Source organism: Pseudopipra pipra, chromosome 5 (genome assembly GCF_036250125.1).
Source record: "Pseudopipra pipra isolate bDixPip1 chromosome 5, bDixPip1.hap1, whole genome shotgun sequence".
NCBI lineage: Eukaryota > Metazoa > Chordata > Aves > Passeriformes > Pipridae > Pseudopipra > Pseudopipra pipra.
The window spans coordinates 71,738,427-71,760,229 of record NC_087553.1 but is presented as its reverse complement, the minus strand read 5'-3'; the positions used below and the strand labels follow the sequence as shown (position 1 = coordinate 71,760,229).

The window sequence follows — 21,803 nt, the reverse complement described above, 5'->3', positions numbered from 1 at the left end:
AGTCACTGACAGTGATTTACAACATGGTGGCTTATCATTTCCATCTCTCCCATTCAAAATTGGCCACTGCTTGTGTAACTGCTCGTTTCCTGCTTATCACATAGGCTAAGGTGTGATTTATAAAGTCTCTTTGTATGTTCAGTAATGACCTCTGAGGGGAAAAAAAAAAACTGTGCAAACTTTCAATTCCTTGACAGGAAATCAGAAACTCCAGGTGCTTTCCCCACAAAGCAGAAAAATCACCCCTGAGAACATCATATATCAGCTGTTGAGTCAATACACTTTCAAGAAGAAAGACTTAAGGAATTTATCAGGAACTTCTGTTACATTTAGAAAAAACTAAGTAATTTCTGAGCTAAATATTGTAAGTTTGGGTTACTTTAGGACATGTATCCACAAATTTTTAAAAGACTTGAACTGAAATATATAAAAGTTGCCTCCAGGATTCCAATTCTGGGTCAGTTTCAGTTGAAACAAGTAAAAGTTGTGCACCAAAAGGCAGTAATTCAGCAAATGTCAGCTTCAGAGATACAGATGCCTCTTCAAATGCATTGTGCACTTGCAATCAGAAATCAAGAAATCAGACTTTAATTCCACCTGACTGTAAATGGGAATTAAATTACATCGGAAACATTACTCTCTCCCCCAAAAAATCTTACTTATGTGTGAGAGAACAAACAGGGATATAGTTATGTTGTTAACTTAGCAACACCTACAGAAAGGAAAAATCACAAGCATTTGAAAATGTCAACATTTCCTCTCAATAAAAAACTGGATACATGGTTTAAAGACCATTCCCCCATGTATGCAATCCATACAGCTGGGCACGGATAAAGACTGCAGCCATGCCCAGCAGACCTTACCTCAACCTCATTTCTCACTTCTGCTCCTTCCCCAAAAGCCAGTTCTACCAACTTGAACTATACATCCAGTTCATAGTTCTAAATTACTTTAGAAGTGCATTAAAATTACCAAACCATGAAGTGCTGGACTTGAGCCTCCATAAAATAACACTTGAACTTGCCTGGAACCATTCTAAGTCTTTTACAGCACTGATTGTGCATGATTTCCAGGAGATTTATGTCCCCTGCATTATTTAAGAGGGAAGAATAGCCTGAGAAGAAATGGTTTAGACATGACACTTTGTCTCTCAGCACTCCTGTTGAGTACACATCATCAGTTCTTGTCCACCTACATCAGGATAAAGAAAATAAGCTTAATTTTGGCATCAGTGAGAAGATAGTAGTAATTGTTGTACTGAATGAGACCAGAGTCCCTCTAGCTCAGGCTTCTGCCTCTTTCTGTGAACAGTACTGGGTGCAGCACAGAAAGGTGCAAGTTGAACTTGATTTTGGCTCATACCCACAAAGTTGTCAGCCAAATTTTGAATGCCAGAGCTTCACTCCTAAGGAATGACAAATGTGATGAAAAGAACACAGTTCAAACTTTCAAAGCTGGCAGGAGTCGGGGGGGGGGGAATGGGATTTTCTAAGTTGACAACAGATTTCAGGGTTTTTCCATTTCCAGATGCTCAGTTTGAGATGTCTTAGCAGTGCCCGACTCACAGATCTTCCTCTCTGTCAGCACACAGTTTGAAATCTAAATAAGATGGTGCCCCTCTCCCCACTCAGATCTGGATTGGAGGCTTCAAAAGTCCGAAAGTGCCAATGTGACCTTTGTTTTCAGATTCAGACTTTGTTTTCAGCTTTTAAGACTCAGATGAAGAAAAAAAAAAAAAACAAGTTATTCTCAGTTTCTGGTTGGTTTCAGAGCTATTCTCCCCATACAAATCTAATTTCTAAGGTTTTGCTTTATTTTATTCTGCTCTTGCAGTGTAGATAATGTGACTCTGAAAAGCTCTGAGAGACAATAAATTGCACTGGAAGTTTAAGAAACAGGGATTTGTACTTTCTTCTGTGCCTGTAGAGCACAATCAGCCTTCTCAGTTCTACAGTTCAAGTCACTACAATGCAAACACTAATTTTTAGTAGTAATGAAGTGAATCTGAACCATCACGATATCTGTAAAAGCTTTGGAGGACCAAGCAAAATGTTAAACAAGAATATTCAAACTAAGGAAAATCAGCTGCATAAATAAGAATAGCTGTCAGTTTAATGCTTGGGTGCCCAACCTGAGCATCCATCTCCAGGAATGCCGGTGTTTCTCTGGCATATCACACTCAGCACCTGTGAACTGAAGCACTGAACTTTAAACCACTAATTCACATTTTCATTTGTGGAGAAGACTCAACTGAACCTCTCCTACTGCAGACAGGCTGGGAGAACTCTGCTTTTAGAGCCCATCTGCAGCTGGCTGCCCAGCCATGGGATGGGAAGGTGTCCAGGACAAAGGATCCTGTTCCATGGTGATTTAAACTCCACTAGTATTGCTATTTTCAAAACACTTTTTTCCTGCCTTAAATAATTTCAGTGAGTCAGGAGTGGTCCATGAGGTTCAGATATCCATGTTTTCTCTACATTTCAATACATACATCTTCCCAAGAGAACTCTGTGAGCTCCTACCCAGAAACTGCAAAGAGGGAATGGTCTTAAGCTGGAGAAGGGCAGGTTTAAATTAGATATTAGGAAGTTCTTTATGCAGAGAGTGGTGAGGCTCTGGAACAGGTTGTCCAGACAGGTTGTGGACTCCCCATCCCTGGAAGTGTTCAAGGCCAGGTTGGATGGGGCTTTGAGCAACTTGGGATAGTGGAAGGTGTCCCTGCCCAAGAGAGGGGTTTGGCACGAGATGAGCTTCAAGATCCCTTCCAACCTAAACTATTCTATGATTCTATAGTCTGAATGCATCTCTGGGATCTCAGCTAATGCCTGTGGTGCTGCGGGAGGAAGGGGAAACACTCAAGAAATAAAGCAGAAGAAACCTCCTTGTCAAATCCTTGCAAAGAGAACCATTTCATACAGGAAGGTAGGTCCTTCTACAAAAGCCAAAAGCTACGGAGGAAAAAATGTGTCCTTCAAACCTTCAAATAGAAATACTCCGAAGGAGCCCCCTCCAAACAAAAAGTGTGATGTGCAGAAGCAGCATTTTACAAGAGCATGATTAACATCACCATAATTCATGTTCTTACTGAGCTGCACAGCCTCAAATGGTGTTAAGAAATCTGCATAGTAAGAAAGTCCCTGGTATTTATGCCTGGCTGACATAGGAGGAAACATCTCTAATTCTCTGCAATCCAGGGAGCTGAGGAAACCGGGAAGAAGAGTTTCACCAACGCATAAAATCCCCTCCAAGTACCAAAATCTACTGTCCCTTTGCACACTCACCCCTCCCTCACCAGACACAGCTCGTTTGTGAAGATGGAACCTCAGAAAGGGACTGTCACCACAATGGGGCACCAAATAGCCCCAATGACAAGAAAGGATTTGAGATATTCCAGTTATATTGAGGTTACTTTGGCAATTATATCTTAAGCAGTGATGGGTTGCCTGATGAAGACAGCAACATAATCACACTGGCTGGTCCTCTAGAGCAGGAGGAAAAAGGAGATCTAAGACAAAGCTTGACCAAAAGAGTCCTAATAGCATTTTGAGCACCAAACCCATCTTAGTGCCAGTCTCACAGTCCTGCACAGGGTCTGCTGTGCACAGAAAGGACCAAGACAAGCCTGGTTTGAGATCCTGGGGGCCAACTGCCATCACATTTATCATGGTGAGAGGCCATGATTCAAGAGAAGCAGAGACATGGCAGCAGAAAATAAGACTCAGTTTAATAATCTCACTGATGCAATGGCCACTGTGAGAGCTGAATGGAATTATTAAACATTAGATAAACCAGACAGGAGACAGGTACTAGCAACACTCTCACCGTGGAAAAAGCATCAGTCAGAGCTTGCACCAGATTAGCCACAGTACAGCCCAAACAAAAGGCATGCCCTGCACAAAGTGATGCTTCCAAAATCCCAATGCTCTCACAACTGCTTCTCTTTCCTGGTCTAGCAGCAACACCACAGCCCTGTCTGAGCTGCAGCCTGTGCACGCAGATGTGCCTGTTTCCTTTGGATTGGGTTCAGTTCCTCTTGGAGCCACTGCAGGTGATTGTTTTAACACCTCTGCAGCTCCAAGGCCAAAGGCTTTAAAGCATCTCCCTGACATAAAAATGCCACAGAACCACCTGCCTTAGAGCCAAGCAGCCCAGAGCAGAGGCCAGATCTGCATGTTGTGGAGCCAAAGTGAATCCATCACAGAGCCAGTAGCTCTGCTCCAGATCACACTCAAGCAGGACTAACTGCACAGAGAGGAAAATCCATCTGGATCTAGACCACTACACAAAGACCTGAAAGAGATCCCACATTTCCCTCTCCAACTCTGCAGGAGCAGCTGTAGTGATGCACCAGTTCCCAGACTCAGCTCTGGGTTGGTAAAGGCTGAGCCCAGGCTTTGCCTCCTCCTAAGAGGCCTCGGTGAAATTGTCCACACCTGGAAAAGTAAAAACCACGTCTCTGCAGCTCCCTGCCTTCGTGTCTTGCACAGGAAAATGCAAAGCCCCCCTGCCTCCTTCCATGAAAAATACTCATTTCAGAGAGCACCTTCTAGTTTGGCAAATATTGCAGTGGAATCTTAAATTAGAAAGAAAAAGGACCCTTCCACATTAAGACTGTATTTATTTCTGCAGAAGTCACAGTACAGGTGATAAAAGTGAGCTCCCCTTCCACAGGGCTGAACTCCATCACAAAACAGATTGCACCCAATATCCCTCAAATAACAGTAACTCTTCCCACTTCTTTCTCCACTCAATTCAGCCTGCCCCGACCTCCCTGCCTCCCATTCCTCTCTCCCCTTTTGATCCTCTGCCATTTCCTCACCTTTACTCATTCATCTCATTTTCCCAAGCCGTGTCTTGAGACTCCAGGTTGTACCTGGGCCTGACTGCTCCAAATCTGGGCACAGTGGCAGCACCTGAGGACCAGGGGCTGACACGCAAAGTACCATCAGCACTGCTCACCAGACACAAGATTTTGCCCCAAACCATCCTTTTCCCCTTGCACTGTGCATGCTGACCATGAAAGCCATGCCAAGAGCAGCTGGAAAAGGCTGGAGCAATGCATACCCTGCATTGCATCCCCTCCAATCCCACTAAACATGTGCCTGAGAGCCAGGACAGCGGCTTCATTCCCTGCAACCCTGTAAATCTCTGTGCCCTGCCTCAGCCACAGTGGATAATAGGTTCAGATTTATCTGCCTCTCTAGAGAAATAAGAGATTAAAAGAACATTTACAGTCCTGTGAAAGCACTGAGTCACAGGCGCTCCATTCAATGAATATGAGATACTATTATCACATTAGCAGCTCTTGGGATTTCATCTAGTTTCCTACATGTTGCTGTTTTTCTTAAAGCCACTCCTCTCAGGTCATGGGTTTCAATGAAAATTCTCATTTTCTTTTTTTTTCCCTTTTTTTCAAAAACAGAATGCTGCAAAGTGCAAGAAAAACCTTGAAATCTGAAAGACCGGTAAGACAATGGAAAGAACACACATTTTGTTTTCTCCTTTCATGATTGTTCCCCCCCCTCCCAAAACCACCCGTTTGATTGATAAGAACAAGACTCGGGGATTTGAACTGCTGCATTTCTTAAAATAAAGGGATAGTAGCACCTTATTGACATACAGAACCTAAACAGGCTCCTCCTCGGAAACCCCTCAACATACCTCATGGGTACTCCTGCCCAACAACTGTTGGCATAAAAGGACCATGCTTTCAGCCACCAGGGACAATTCAGTGTGCCATTGCTTCAAAGTAATGCATGATAATATAAAATAATATATAATGAATGACTGAAAACCCATGTCCTTCTATCTACCCCCTGTTTGAGCACACTGAGTACAAGCTCACAGGCATGAGGACAGTGTAATACCAGCCCATCTGACAGGACCTGAGCTGCTGCCACCAGTAACAGGGCCAAAGACAAAGCAATAATATCAAATTATGCTTTAAAAAAAAAAAAAAAAGCTTTTCATGTTTGTTTTTTTTTTCTTTTTTTTTATTTAATAACCCAGGATCACTAGCAACCTGTCGACACCTCTCCTGGAGAATCCCCACTGGAACCCATCAACCTCTCAACAACAGAGTTTTAATTTTCTCATCTGGTGAAGAACAGCATCTTAAACAGCTTTATAAAATGGTTTAGGTTCTTTTGGACAAATCTGCTAAGTGACAACAATTTCGGTCTGGAAAACATTTTATTATTAAAAATTTAACTCCTTCCTAGGACTGGAATGAACAGAAATAGTTAACAAGAAGAATTATAGCTGGGCAGGACCTGGGAAATTCTTCTCACTCCATTATGAAATCAACTAAAATATCAGGATCTCATAAAAAATTTGATTTAAAATGATGTTCTAATATATATAGTTATAAATTTAACATATACTAAAGTTACTGGGGAAGGGGAATATCAATCCATTCCACTCTGACCAGTCTGATGGCAGCGCAAGCAGGAAATGCCCAGAGCCTGGAGAAGGATCACAGACCAGCAGGAAACCACCTGAAGAGCAGCACAAAGGAATTCCAGCCACTTCAGGGACAGGTGACATTATAGTGGGGGTCTGCTTCAGGTCACCCAGCATGGAAAACCAAGGTTGGATGGGGCTTGGAGCAACCTGGGCTAGCTGAAGGTGCCCCTGCCCATGGCAGGGGGGTGGAATTAGATGATCTTAAAGGTCCCTTCCAACCCAAACCATTCTGTGACTCTATGATAAGATGTGCAGTTTTTAGAAGCTAAACAGCATATTGTAAAAATACATAAAGCTTACAATATTGATATTTTCTTTTGATTTAAAAGTTGTCACATATTCGATGCAATATTTATATGTTATAAAAATCTTAAAATATAAATGTTATAACTATGTTACAAAGGTCTAAATGACACAGTCAGAATGAGATGTCTTTATATCAAAATAACATAGAATGCTAAAACAATTTGTTTAGACTTCACCCATCAAAACAATTTGTCAAAACTGACATGTTCTCACAAAATATTTCCATTTTGATAAAACAGCATTTTGACAGAAAACGGTTGAATCCCCACATTTTCATTCAGCTTGCTGAACTGTATACATCCTTGAGAACCAGACTGGATGTGAAAACAGGATGGGAATGTGAGTGATGTCCCTACTCCTGTGCCCCTAAGCAAAGGGCTCAGGCTGTTTCTGAACCCTCCCTGAGACCTTCAGGGAACACACTCTGCTGCACACCCTACAAAGCCAGATCCCCCATTAAGTATTTCCAAAACAAAATAAGTTAAAACTACATTTAAAAAAAAAAATGGCATTTTCTATAAAAATGACTGTTTGCTTTGAATTCTTTTGTAGACTCCCTGAATAAAAGCCAAATGGGGCTGGAGACATCTTCAAACAAATTTCTTACTTAAAACTTCAAACAGTCTTCTGTTCTCACAGCAGCAGAGTTCTGTGGTTTGAATTGGACCACAAAATAATGCAAATGAAGTCCAAAAGAAAAAAAAAAAAAGTGCATCAAAAGCTGTTGATCTGTTTTCCTAATGGTGCAGCCACAACTTCAGAGCTCAGGCATCAGCTTCTGTACACCTGTCTTAAATATGGAAAGTGTTCAAGGAAAATATTATAAAGAGAGGATTTTTGTGAAAACCAGAAGTTATAAGCAACTGTCCATCAAAGAACACACACGCTCAAAAGACACTCCTGGAGTCAGCAGTACTCTGGTCCCATTCATGTGAATTTACAACTGACTTATAAACAGATGTTAGAAGGAAGGGTGATATCTGAAGGAAAATGCATAGCTCTTTTATCCTGCTAGAAGATGCTCCGTCAAGCTATTGATTGATCTACTAGCTCTTACAGCTCTTAGTTATCTATTTTTTTTTTAAATAAAACTGAACAAGTGCTAACTTCAAATTAATGTTTAGCCCACAGGAGCTATTTAATGTAAGAATATTCTGCAGGCTTTTTCAATTGTCTTCAAAATACCTGGAGCCCTCTGGTTTTTCAGCCTGCCCAAAGCACTCTGATCCCATTTGTCAGAGAAGATTATGCTGTACTTTTTATGGTCTTGACCCAGGAAAGGGGTAACACACAGGCTTTAATCCTTGCATACACAACTCCACATGCAAGAACACTCCTTGACTAGAAAAAGTAGAGGAAAAAAAGCAGAGAAAGGCAGGAACATATGCTTTAGGTTCTCACTGGAACAATTCCCTTATAGCTTTTTCTGTTCAGTTACACTGAATTTCAGTACAATGCACCCATTATCCTTCCTGCTGCCACTCAAGGTTTCCAGAAATTATCTACTTACATTCTCTCGGTCAAAACAAGCAAGTCCATGTGGAAAAAACTGTCTCCCCGTCCACAGAAGACTTTGCTTCCTAACATCCTTTGAGCCATTCACAGATGTGCACACTATCCCCCTCGGGTTTCTCTAGTCCTTAATTAACTGTTATCTCTTTAACAATAAAAAAAAAGCAGCAGGTGGTTTGGGAATTGCTTTTCATTTATTGAAGCTTGCACTGGCCTGTGCTACGACTCCAACCCAGCTGTGGGAGCTGCAGGTGGAAGGAGGAGAGGAGTTGGATGCTGTGGGAGAAAACAATCAGTGTGTGCAAGCAGGGTGAGTGGCTGCTATTACACCGAAGTTATTTTTTTGAGTGATGCAAGATCTTGCAGAAATCCTCTCCATTAACTCACTGCAACTCAGGAATCCGAGAAAGACACTTTGTCCAGCAAGAAATAAGCAGCAGGAAGGTCACCACCAAATGCTGAGACACTTCCATGCAGCAGGTTAGCCTGTCTTCACCCCAAATACAACATTATGGAAACAGTCTTCCTGAGATCCCACAGCTGTGGCTTTCTGCTCACAAGCCAAACTGTCCAAGATCAGAAATTTGCCTCATAGATCCCAACAGTCTAAGAGATCCCAACAGGAGAGTGACCTGTGTGCCAGGAACCCCTATCAGCCTGCCCTGACTGACCGAGCACAGCGGCCTCAGGTGCCCATCCAGCAGTAAATGATCTACTCATAAGTACTGTGATTAATTACTTCCCTTCGGTTAAAGTCAATACTTTAAAAAAAAAAAAAAAAAGGATAAAAAGAAGAGGTGCATGGATAATGGTCTATGTTGGCGGTGTTACCTATCAACTACAGTCAGATTATGGAGATAAAGAACAGAAGTAAATTTATCAGCTCCATTTGCACTTGTCATGTCACTGAAAGACTTCACACAAGTGTAATCAGCACCACACAGCCAGGGATCACTGAGACACAGCTCTGCTCTCCCTTGGGATATGGGAATGGGGGAGGGAGATGCAGATGGAAGATGGTAACAGGTAAGGGGAATTAATCTCTTCCCACCGTTGCCCTTGCAGGGATGCAAGCAATTCATTCACCTGTTCCCTCAGCATAACAAAAAGTCACCTGCAGCCATCCAGCCTCAACAGGGGGGAATTCAAGGATGAAGCATCCAAATTTTTGGAGCGTTTACCATGCATGACTCCATTTATAACCTAAGTTAATGGTTGGGACTCAATGATCTTAGAGGTCATTTCCAGCCCAAATGATTTTATGATTATTTATTTTTAGGTGGTTTTACACTAATTTCACCTGGAACACAATTCCTCAACTTTGTTATCCAGATCTGGTTCTGAAAAACAGAAACACCCTCATTAACACTACCATGAATGGGGAAGGAAATGCAAAATATCCTCTGGACACAAACATTTTTAAGTTGGTCAGTTGTCTGTTCTCTTGTATCTGCAGGCATGAATGAAGGTTGATTATTCTGATTTTGCTATAGCATCCAACATGTTAAAAAAGGGCTGATTTTTTTTCTCAATTACATCTGTAAGAAATTAGGAAAAAACCTGATGCATAACTACAAAGGCCACAGTGTTTCACTTTGAGCAACTGGTTTCTGCTTCTCCAAAATTCCTTACCAAAATAGAAATTGTGCACTCTTTAAACACAGCAATAACATGGCTCTCTGCCCAATTCAATTCCAGGTACAAGGTAACTAAATTTCATTGTTATCAACAACAGTCTTAGAAATGAATCAGGAACAGCTGACTTAAATGATCTTGGGTATGTACACACAGAGACAGAATTCCTGAAAGGTATTTCTGGAAGGCAGGCAATGCCCAGGTTTTGAAAGCTCTGCACAAACCACATAACCATAGGGGTTCCTCCATCATTAGTATCAATGTCCATTAGGGTGATGGCTCACTGTGAAAATGAGCATCCAAACTCCTCAGCTCTCACCACTTAACCCCAAGCCTCCACGTACATTCCTTGATTATTTTTTCCTCCGTGTGCATTAAGCCCCGTGCTCCGTGCACAGAAGAGATGGATCATGTGCAACGAGAGCTCCAACTCCCAATCTTCAGACCCAGGAGTCTTAAGGAAAGCCTTGTCAAATCAGCAGTTCAGGGAAAGGGGGGGGCAACCTGGAATTGTGATTGTAATTTCTAAACCCATTTTTATCCCACGGAGATAAAAAATAATAATAATAAAATTTTAAGAGCTCTGTTGTTCAGGAAAAATCAGCATCTTAACCGAAGTGCTCAGAAGCAAACCAGATCACAGAGCTCAGAGTGTGACTGCAGGACAGGGGCTTTGAGTGCACCTATCTGAGACACAGGTACCTCCACAATATTCCCTGCACAAAACTTCACTTAGCAGGCAGTTGCACAGTTATTTCCTTCCAAATTGTAGCCCCTCTGGGTGAAAACCAAGGAAGTATTTAGTCATCTTTGCAGGCACAGAGATTTGCTGTTGTAAGTAGACAGAAACGCACAGACATCCTGTAAAAACATAAAAACTTTACCCTGGTAAAGCCTACATGTAGCACTTCATAGCTTCTTGTATAATAGTTCCAGATGAGAAATGTAGAAAGAGGGGAAAAAAACATGCGTACAAAGCAAATTTCAGTAATTCCTGGATAAATCTCCATCAAAGTTAGCAATCATAACCACAGCCAGAACTATTGTAGCCACCAGCTTGGTTCAGACCTTGAATCAGTAAGTCTGGCCAACATGGGGCCAAGAGTGGCTATGAATTAGCAGGGAGATCTTTCACATCAAATTGCCTTGCACCAGGTGTCTCTGATGCCAGAAAATGCAGGCAGTGGAAGAAAGGAGGTCTGGAGGTTACCCGACCCTGATTCAAATGCCAGACACTCTCCCCTTGTTTTGGCAATGGACACAAGAAGCACCTCTGTGCCGTGTCTCTGGGATCTCACAGACCAGCCCCAAATGTGTTCTGTGGCTTAACAACATCTAAAAGTTATGGGCCACTCTGTACGGCGATGTCACTGCAGTATAAATATCCTGCCCAAGGCTCTGACCTCACACCTCCAAACTCCATCTGATTATCTCACATACTAAGTGCCTTTTCTCACTTCCAAACCCTGCAGTCGCTTTCTGAAGGATATTCTTTGGAGACAGCTCTGTAAAATACAACAAATTTACAGCAGCACAATGTTCTTACATAAAGCATAAACCAGTTCACCGCACAATTACCTTTTTTTCTCTGGCAATGCCAACAGTCTACAGCAAATATCCACTATGAATAAAAGCATCAAAACATAGAAGACAAATAGAGTAATGCGATGTCCAAGAAATACATTCTGTGTTTGGGTTGTTTTTTTGGTATTTCTTTTCATTTTCTGTAGTGTACAGAAACAAGAGAATGAGTAAGGATGATGCTTGAAGTTTATTATATGCATTATATTGTTCAATGCACTACAGAAGAAACACCAATTAAAAAAATAAAAGGATGGAAGTTCTGGTTAATGCTTAAAAGTGGGAGTTTTTTAGAATCATAGAATGGTTTGGAGATTGGAAAGAACCTTAATTATCCTCTAATTCCAACCTCCCTGCCATGGGCAGAGACACCTTCCACTAGACCAGGTTGTTCAATTCCCCATCCACCCTGGCCATGAAAATTTCCAGGGATGGGGCATCCACAACTTCTCTGGGCAATGTGTTTCAATTTTTTTCCTGTTTGTTTTTTTTTTTCCCTCACAAACAGAGATTTGAAAGGAAAAAACAAGCCATTAAAAGTTTCAGCCTCAACCCCCAACACAAAGATGCATCTCAAAGGTGAAAGGCAGAGGGATATCTTGTGGGAAAACCCCAGCAGGATTCAGGGTCACCACTCATTCTGGTGCCACAGAGCTCGAGTTGGTGAGGTACAAACAGCAGAGCAGGATTCAGTAGGTCTAATTTAAGGATTTGCCCGTGGTTTTCCCCAAATCTCACTGCTCACACACAGAACTCAGGGCAACAGTGAAAATCTAACCATCCCTGTGACCCAAGTGAGCCAGTACACTCCAAAATTATCATGGAAACAGCAAACAAGCCTTGCTCACCAGGACTTCAACTTCTGACACCCCATGAAGCAGAAACATATGTTTTCAAAAAAATCATCAAACTCATTTTGCAATTTACAGTGTGTTCTGTAATTAATCACATTTGTATTGCCAGCTCCTAATGACTGAATCCTGTTTAATCACTCCAGAGCCTCTCGGCTGAGTGATGTAAGCACCACAAATCAGAACCTAGAGGGCCTTATGAACATTCATCACACATCCTTCCCGAAATTAATGGTACAGTCTAAGCACAGCCAGGCCCCATGAGGTGCTTAACATCCTATGCACAAGATGTAAATTCATAATCATCATCACAACACCATCAAAGAAATACTCCATGAAGGCTCATTTTGTGCTTGCTAAACATGTGTTTTCTTCACTTGAAACTAGAAAAAGGGCTTGAACTATAAATCCCAGGATCAAAAGCATCCCCCAAACTTTGAAGAGTTTAAATCTGAATCAGAGATCAGTGTGGAACATTATGCAAGGCATCGTCTGAAATGAGAACTGCACTGTGTTACAGGACCTGAAATGTGAGCAGCTTTTCCACAGTGCTCCAAATTTCCTTTGAATTCTAAAACTTTAGCTTCTACATCAATCTGGGATTTTTTGACTGGAGATGATGGTGCTCCCATGAACCCAAATGCTTTCACTGCTAAATCAAGCATTAGTGCAGAGCCATGGTTTGTGAGCCTTTCATCTCATCTTCATCATAAAATGTCTCCTCAAAGTTTTTTTGGCTTCTTTCTTTCTAAATAAATTTTTGTAGATGTTCTACAGGAAGAGGCCTTGCAAATAGATCCACCTGCTGATGTCCAGGCTGACAAGTTCAAGAGCAGCAGAAAGACTCAAAGCAAGGCAAGACTCTATGGAAAAAGGTGCAGATACCTCACATTGCCAGGGATTCCTCAGCAACATTCCCAGGGTTGCCAGATTTGTGGGATTTCCCCCTCTTTAGTGTCTGTAATCATCATGGCAGAGCCTTTTCAGTAAAGCTGGTACAATCCACACTAGGATGGTTTCCTGAGGCTGGCAAAGTTTTCCCTGGATATATTTTCTAGATCAACTTGAGCAGTTTAGGAAGTAGCTACATTTTTACACCATGGCCTGAAAATGCTGACTTTCCCCTAGTTTCTTCATCCATTCCCAACGGACAGTGGGGGGAAAAGCTTTTTTTAGCTACTAATGCAGGAGGTGGATGCTCTGCCTCACAACACAAACTAAACCATCAATCAGGATGGGTTTCATCACATCCTTAAGCCTATTTATAGTGGTTTTTTTTTTTTCTTTTGTGACCAAAGTAAAAAAAAAAAAAAAAAAAAAAAAAAGAGAGAGCACACACAAAGACCCAGAAACAAATTATTTGGGAATTCAGAGCAAAAGCTTTTCAATGTCACGCAAAAGGGCCAGAACTGACCCAGAAATTGGAATCTGGGTTAGATGAACTGATTTTTGATTGTCATCAGGAAAATGCTTTATAGGAGCATCACTTAAATCTGTGCACTGTGTAACAGCCACCTCCACGGGCTCCAGGAGCATATGGGCTGCTTCAGGAAACAAACCCCTTCCACGGTGACTGGGAGCCCACATTATCATGCATAACGAAGGAAAAATCAAGTGCAAGTCACAGCTGGCTCGGGATCATGCTGGTGCTTGCATCTGCCACTAGCAGCCTCCCAAATTCACTATACCCATGCTCCTCATGAGCAAAATCTGAGGTGCCCCCAGGTGCATCTGCAGGAAGGCTCTGCTGAAGATGTGACACAGGACACACTGGTTTGTCCTTGGCCTAAAAGAGCTCAGAAAATCCTCCCTCAGCTCAAGTCTAAGAGACATTATTTAATCCTCAAACTGATCAAAAGAGGTCCACTGTAGAAACATGTACATCAACTTTGGCATGCTCTGGATAAAATCCCTTGTGCTATTTACCCTTCACACTTCCTGTCCAATGCACCACAAATCATCTCCTTCTCTGATATAAGGACTGAAAACTGTGCCTAACTTAGAATATTAAGGGTAGGGTTGGGTTTTTTTTAAGTCTCCACAGATGCCTCCAACGGTGATTAATTAAACTTGACCATGTTTTACCTATTATATATATCATTAACTATCTAGGCCTAGTCTTACAGTTAAGGTGGCATTTACATTCCAGAACTCCTCTGGGGAAAATTACAGGAGACTGGGGGAGGGAAATTAAATGCAATTACCAAGAATGACTATTTAAAATCTCTCAAGCTAATAATTTTTAAAGAATATTTTATTAAAAATGCAGTCAGCTAGACATCAGTTAAGCTGACAATGACCAAAAAGAGTGGTTTGTACCCACTGTTACACTTTCAGGGTCAATCCTCCCATTTTTTTCTGTGGCTTCTGGGTTTTCTAGCTCCACAGCTTCAGAGTACATACCCCAGGAGGCGATGTGAGTGTGGAAAAACAATTCTGGATATTCACTGTTGGATATTAAAGGTGTGGAGACCTCCAGAGTCATGAGTGAGATGCACAGATCAGTGGTATTTGCTCAGATAATGACACTGTATTCTCCTCAATGACAACACATCAAGCCTACGAATGGAGCTGTAATTCTTCTGTTCAACAGTGAACTGATGCTCAAATGTTCTGAATTTTGTTCTGTGTTCACATGGTCTGAACCAAAGGGCTGGATGATATGAAATAGTGGCTCAACACGGAGCAACAGGGCCAGTACTTCTAAAACTTACTGTCTCCTCAAACCCCTCCTTTTACTCAGGAGCCTTGTTGAGACTGACAAGAAAATAATTTACATCTTGGCACTTAAAGGTCTTGGGAGGAAGATTTTGCTGGTTCGTGCAAAGGATGGAAGGGGGTTTTGCATCAGCAAAGGGAGATTTTACTTGAAATGGTCTCAAAGGTACTAGTCAAAAATCTACCCTGTTCCACCTGCTGCTGAAGAACAAGGAAATCTCAGGAAATCTCTATTTACAGAAAAGCCTGATGTCTGTTCATAACCTTTCCTGCAGTATTTCCTTGGAAATACAGATTCTCATTCACAGTCTCTGCCTCACACTCCAATTACTCTTTTCCTCCCGTATCTTTGTTCCTCCAGCACAACTTGTACTTAATGTCAGGTCCAAAACCAATGGTTTAGTCACAGTGGCTGCAGTGTTATCCTGTGCACTGTGATCAGAATCATGAGCAGCAGAAGGCGAAGCTGTGGGGTCTCAGCTGCTCATCTTAAGTGCTCCAAACCTCCTGAGCAGAGCCTGAGTCCCACTGAAACGTGTTCTCCTTGCAGGAGGTCAGGAGCTGCAGCAGAAATTGGTCCTGCCAACATTTTGGGCTGGGGAAGTTACCTTCTGGAGCTCAGCACCACTGCAAGGACTTCTGCTCCATCAACCTTTGCCAAAGTTGAACTCCTTTGCTGTGCAACAGGCTTGAGCTTTGACCTCTACAGACATCGCCTAACACATGGCCTAATAACACTAAAGAATAAATGAGACTGAGATCTGTAGAGGTTTGGACTAGCAAAACTTCCTCAATTTTTAATACAATCCCTCATCTAATAGAAAGTCCTGGTCATAATGGTGCACAAACCTCATGGAGCTGTGCTCCATCCAGCCAAGAGCAATAAAATCCAGTTGCCAAAGCTGCCCACTACAAAAAGAAGTGGTTCCATGGGGAGAAAAAAAAAAGCCAGGAGGAGGGAAGGAGCTCAGTTTCTTTGGCAAAAGCAGCTTAGAAATGTCTTATTCTATGCACCTGTGTCCAATGCCACCACTCCACACAAAGTGCATCAGTGTCCAAGTTTGAGCAGATCCTCAGCTCATGTTGATGCCTTCCCAAAATTAGCTCTACCCCTTTGATCCCCTTTGCTTTTACCTCCTTACTGTGTCTCCCTTGCTTTTCACTTGCATGGTCCAGCTGTGAAAGCATCAACTGGCTGCAGTCCTGTTGTTCCCAAGGAAAACTCGGGTCCCTGCAGATTTTTTAAAAGTTATTGCAAAAGATATGGAGCACAGAGCTAATACACATCCTGATCTCCTCCTGGTCATTTGTCATGACAGCCAACCATAAAGAAACATCACTAGCACACCCGAGCCCCAGCCTTGCCAAGAGCCTGAGCTTGAGGAGAATTTCAATCTCCCTGCATAAATCTCCGAAATCCAGCGCAGAGGTGTCCAAGCCTCGCTGGCCCCATGGGGTCAGATTCCAGAGCACTTTGGGCTAGTTCCAGTCCTTCAAGCAGCAAACTGGGTGCTGAAGGCTTCCAAAACCCAAAAAACCTACTTGATTATATTCGAGAAAGACCAACATGCCCAAGTGATCTCCCTGCTGGATAATGACCTCAGCTGGGGTCCTGTGACACCTACAGCTGTGATGGCAGAGAGTGGCTAGCTGCTCAGCCTTTATGGAAAGGAAAAATTCAGACTGTGTTGTTCTCTGCCTTGAAAACCCAGATGCACACCACAGGAGCAGGATGGAATGAATCATTCTTTGATATTCAAGCATCTTCCAAACAGCGGAACAGGTATCAGGAGAAAACAAACAGAACCAAGTACAGTGCTGTGTACAGAAATGAACTAATATCAAGCTTGACTGAAAAAGTTGATTAAATTAGTTTAATTTAAAAGCGCAAACAAACCCTGAAGGAGGTTCTTTGTTTATTGCTTTTTACCGACAGCACACGTTACAGAAGAAGCACCATGTGGGCATGAAATATTTATTCATTAAATCTTTCATAAAGCTCCACACTATTGGTTTCACTCAAGATATATTTATAACTTGTCAAAGTCCCCGAAAAATCACTGCTTTTCTTTCCCCCACCTCTATTCCCCCCTCACACACTGTTTATAAAAGGATTAGTCAGATTTCAGTTTTCATTTCAATATTCCTGATCCTCAGCTCTGCTGTTGCTTGCACACAAGGTGCTGCTTCTTTAATCATAAAAGGATTCATAGTTCAGCCTTCCCTGTACCGCCCAAAAGGGACCCTTATGGTGCTGCAAACCATACGACTGCTTTACAACATTCCTGCCCTGGGAATGGCAACACCATTCATTATGGAGGAAGGCTGCAGTACGTGGGAATAAAAGCCAGGGCAGACAGCCCACCTAGGCAAGGGAGAAAGCGCACTCATTTCAGTATGGGCATGTCTGAGTCACTGGCTATCAAACCTCACCTCACTGGTGAACCACTTCTTGAACCCTTCCTTGGCTGCCAGCCAACCTCCAGATTAAACCCATGCTCCGAGCTGGGTTAATAACACACTTGTGTAAACAGTGCTGTATTATCCTCAGTGTTTGCTGTAAAACTATGTAATATTGTTTTACAAGGTTTGCTGACTATATAGCTCTGTCCAGCGCAGGAATGAGGACAGGTTATAGCTACAGATGAAAGCATTTTCCTCCCACAAGGGTGCAAAAATCCAGGATTTGCATTAGAGGGCAACTGCATCAGTGAAACTGTCAGCTCTCCAAGGAGCTGCACTGATATCTAACCTAGCTGTAGGCCAAACCAAATTAGCCTTAGCAATACTCTACTCTGCTCCTGGGAGACCCTTGCCTGGAGTATTGCATCCAGCTCTGGGGTCCCCAGCACAGGAAGGACATGGACCTGTTGGAGTGAGGCCAGAGGAGGCACCAAGATGATCAGAGGGATGAAGCACCTCTCCTATGAGGAAAGGCTGAGAGAATTTGGATTGTTCAGCCTGGAGAAGAGAAGGCTCCAGGATGACCAAATTGTGGCCTTCCAGTACCTGAAGGAAGCCTACAAGAAAGATGGAGAGAGACTTTGGACAAGAGCATGGAGTTAAAGGACAAAGGGGAATGGCTTTTAACTGAAAGAGAGTAGATTTAGATTAGATATCAGGAAGACATTTTTTCCCGTGAGTGTAGTGAGGCACTATCAACCCCAGAGAAGCTGTGGATGCCCCATCCCTGGAAGTGTTCAAAGGATTGTTTGGAGCAACCTGGTCTAGTGAAAGTGTCCCTGCCCATGGCATGGGGTTGGAAATGCATGGTCTTTAAGGTCCCTTCCAACCCAAATCCTTCTATGATTCTATGATAAAAAAGCACCCAAAACCAGCTGCTGAACAGGCACTTTAGGTGCACTGCAGGGTCCCACAGAGTTCTGGTGACCACAGTCACTGCACCCCTGCCTCGTTGGACCATGGTCTAATCAGGCCTGCTCCTGTTTCCCTTCCTCCATTTGTTTGTGAGAATAAATAAATATAAATACAGCATAAGCAGATGTTCTTGTTGCTGGAAACTAGGCTTGCTGGGTACATTTCTGCTGAAACGGCTTCTTACTGGAAAATTAGGTTTTGATTAAAGTGTGTTCTTTTCTTGCTTTTAGTAAACAGAGCCTGCTTCACGTGCAAGTTTTGGGCTTTTTTTTTTTTACTGGAAAACCAAACCATCTTGCACAGTTTCAGTCTTTCCAATGCCTGATCCTCAGCAAAGGCTGGGTTCCTGAGGCACAAGAGCATCCTGAGGGGCATCAAGGAGACATCTCGGGATGACTCCCATAAGGAGAGGCCAGATCCTCATGAAAGTCTAACCCAGACAAAAGGGAAAGGAAGGACCATCACCCAAGTCTGTAGTGCTTAGTCTGATGTGACTCAAGACAACATTCTGGGTGTTTTTAATCCCAAAGACAACCATCCTGACATTTTTGAGGGGAAAAACAATGATTTTTTTTTTTTCCCCAAAGGAAAATATTGACGACAACAAAGCAGAGGTTTTGCCTTTATGGTTTTGTGAAGGGAAAGAACACCTTCTCTAAGCCAGTTAGACCAAAAACTCAATAGAGAAGCACAAAGAGAGACCCCAGCTGATGAGGCTTTGCCCCAGGGAAAACCTTCCCCTTAGCAGAGAGCCTGACAGTACCCCATGGCCAGGTACCTAAACCACAGGGTCACTGCAGAGCGACAGCTGGGAGACTTGTGGGAGGTATTTTCCCTAAGGACCACCTCTATTGCACTCCCCAAAAACCTGAAACGAAAGGACCCGTGTTTAACCAAACACTGATTTTTCCCCTCGATTGCCTCCCCCACTCACAGCAGTCCCAGTTAAAGCCAAGCAGAGCACACCTCACATTTCCCACTCAGGCAGTGCTTCTTTGTCCGAGTTTCATAATTGAAACATCAGGATAAATAATTTACTCACGAGTCCACCTTATAAACCTGCCAGCAACTCATTCCTGCAAGGTTCTCTGCAGCTATGCCTCTAGACCTGAAAAATTATATTAAAAGGAAAATCAAAACAGAAAAGGTTGACCTCAAGCCCAGCAGACCAGGAGATGATCAAAAATCTCTGCATTTGATAGAGTCTACAACTCAAACTCCTTGCAAAGCCTGACCCACCAGCCAGGCTGTGCCACATTTACACAGTAGTTCCACAATTAATTACATTCCCAAAAGACACGTGGGGGCCTGTTACACTCAGTTTACCCCAGAAAGGCCTCACTTGGCAATATTAAGTCTTTTGAGAGCAACTTAAGCCAGCAGCACATGCAAAAGATTTGCAGTTTCACACAATAGTGAAAAGACCATTTTCCCTATCAGGACAACATTATCCTGATGCCACACGAGCAATGGGCTGACTCTTGAATTTTCACATCCCTGATGGAGGGATCTGAGTCATGTCAAGGAAGGGAAAGAAAAACTACTGTGGGTGCTGTAATGACAATACGTTTTTCTCAGGAGCAAGTCTGCAAGGGGCTTTGTGGGGCCAGGGGGAAAGGCCAAGCCATGACATGTTCCAGTGATTTCCAGCTGCTGTAAATGCCCAAGAGACACCAGAGTCAACTGACATGACTCCCACTAGGGCAAATTTCAGTCCCAAAACCCCTGGATCTTCAGTCAAAGCCAGCATTATTTTTACCTCCTCTCCGCCCCTTTGCCTTTACTAGGAGAAAAAAAATGCTATTTTTTATATGCTCATTAAGTATAATCTGCTAAATGTTCTATGCCAATGCATAAAGCTGCCTACTATGCTAATAGAATACTTAATTGACATTTATTTGCTGACTAGTTATTTATGCTAACGTCACCCCTGCATAATTAATAGTCTGCTAAAGTCGGCTTGAAAAGCACACATAAAACACTGTACTAGCAGTCATTTACAGCATTTAAAATAAAGAAATCCTGCCATCTATTTACATTAGCTCAGTCTAAACTTGGTTTTGATGGAATAAGGGGCAGAGAAGATTTTAAGAAACAGCCCTATATACTACTTTAGAAACATCCACAGTCTTTGACAGTGCAACCTGCCAAAGAAGATTTCAGAGTTTCATTTTACTTGGCTCGAGGGCCCAGTTCTTAGCTGATGTAAAACACCATAAGCTCATTGAATGCCTACTCATGTTCTCCAGCCTCAAGCTCTTAGGAAGTAATATTTCAGGTGAGCCTTCAGTGTTAAGAGCTAAACCAGGGCCAGATCTGCTCTCAATTACACCAGCAGAAAAGCAAACTCATTTCAGGTAAGTTAATGGAGATGAGCCAACTCCTCAGAAAGATAAAAGGGGAAGTCCCCCCTGCCCATCTGATCCCTCTACCTGCACCCTAATCATAGACCTGTAGGCATAGTTTAATTTTTATTTCCTCTGGCATGAGATTACCAGGGGAAAGTTGGCTTCAGTTTGAAAAAACAAATAATATCTATGATTGTATTTTCTGAGTGGGAAGCTCTGGAGGCCCTCATCTATTGTCAGAAATATTATCTGTGTGTCTCTCTCTGAAGAACCCATAGGCAAGACTTTGTGGACACAAGTGACCTCCAAGAATGATGCTGAAAGGCCACATCTCCACCACGCTGAGCTGTGACTGCCAAAAAAGCCTTCTGTGCACCCAGGGAGTCTTGAATGACACCAAATCCACACCTGCAACACACCAGACCATCTTCTGACTATGCAGAATCCACTGAGTCCTCATGCCATAAGTTTTGATGTGCCCAACCAGATCCATTTCTCCCCTCTCCTTTACACCAGTGATCTCAAGGAGTAGGATTCTGCTCTGTGATAGATTCAGATACATAGATATATAAAAACAAAACAAACAAAAAAGCAACAAGCTGTCATTTGGAGGCAACTCAGTTTGCCATGGCACAAGTTTTATCTCCTTCTTCATCCATGCCCTGCCCAGAATCCGACCCAGCACTTGGAATTTGAGTGAAATTTCCCTCCTTTGGCCTGAATCTAGGGTAGAAGTTGAAACAGACACATGACAACCTATTAAAATAGGGACTAAGTAACATTTGCCTTCACAGAAATCCTAGGCAGGCAAAATACTTTATGTTCAACACTCTTAAAGCATATTTGATAATTAAACTTAAGAAAGTTTAGCACCATCCAAGAGGGACTCATTTAACCTCAGAATGAGGCTTTTGAGCTTTAATTCCCCTTATATTGGTGAAACAGAGAAGTAAAAGCTGTTCTTCTACACAGAATCACAGTGTGATTGATCACTGTGATCACCAAATCC

At 42.6% G+C, this 21,803-nt stretch overlaps 1 protein-coding gene across 1 annotated transcript in view; it reads right to left on the bottom strand.

Annotated features, from left to right (window-relative positions):
- Window positions 1–21,803, bottom strand: part of SFMBT2 (Scm like with four mbt domains 2) — a 100,677-nt gene that overhangs the window by 68,380 nt on the left and 10,494 nt on the right. The gene's annotated exons all lie outside the window — the stretch shown is intronic.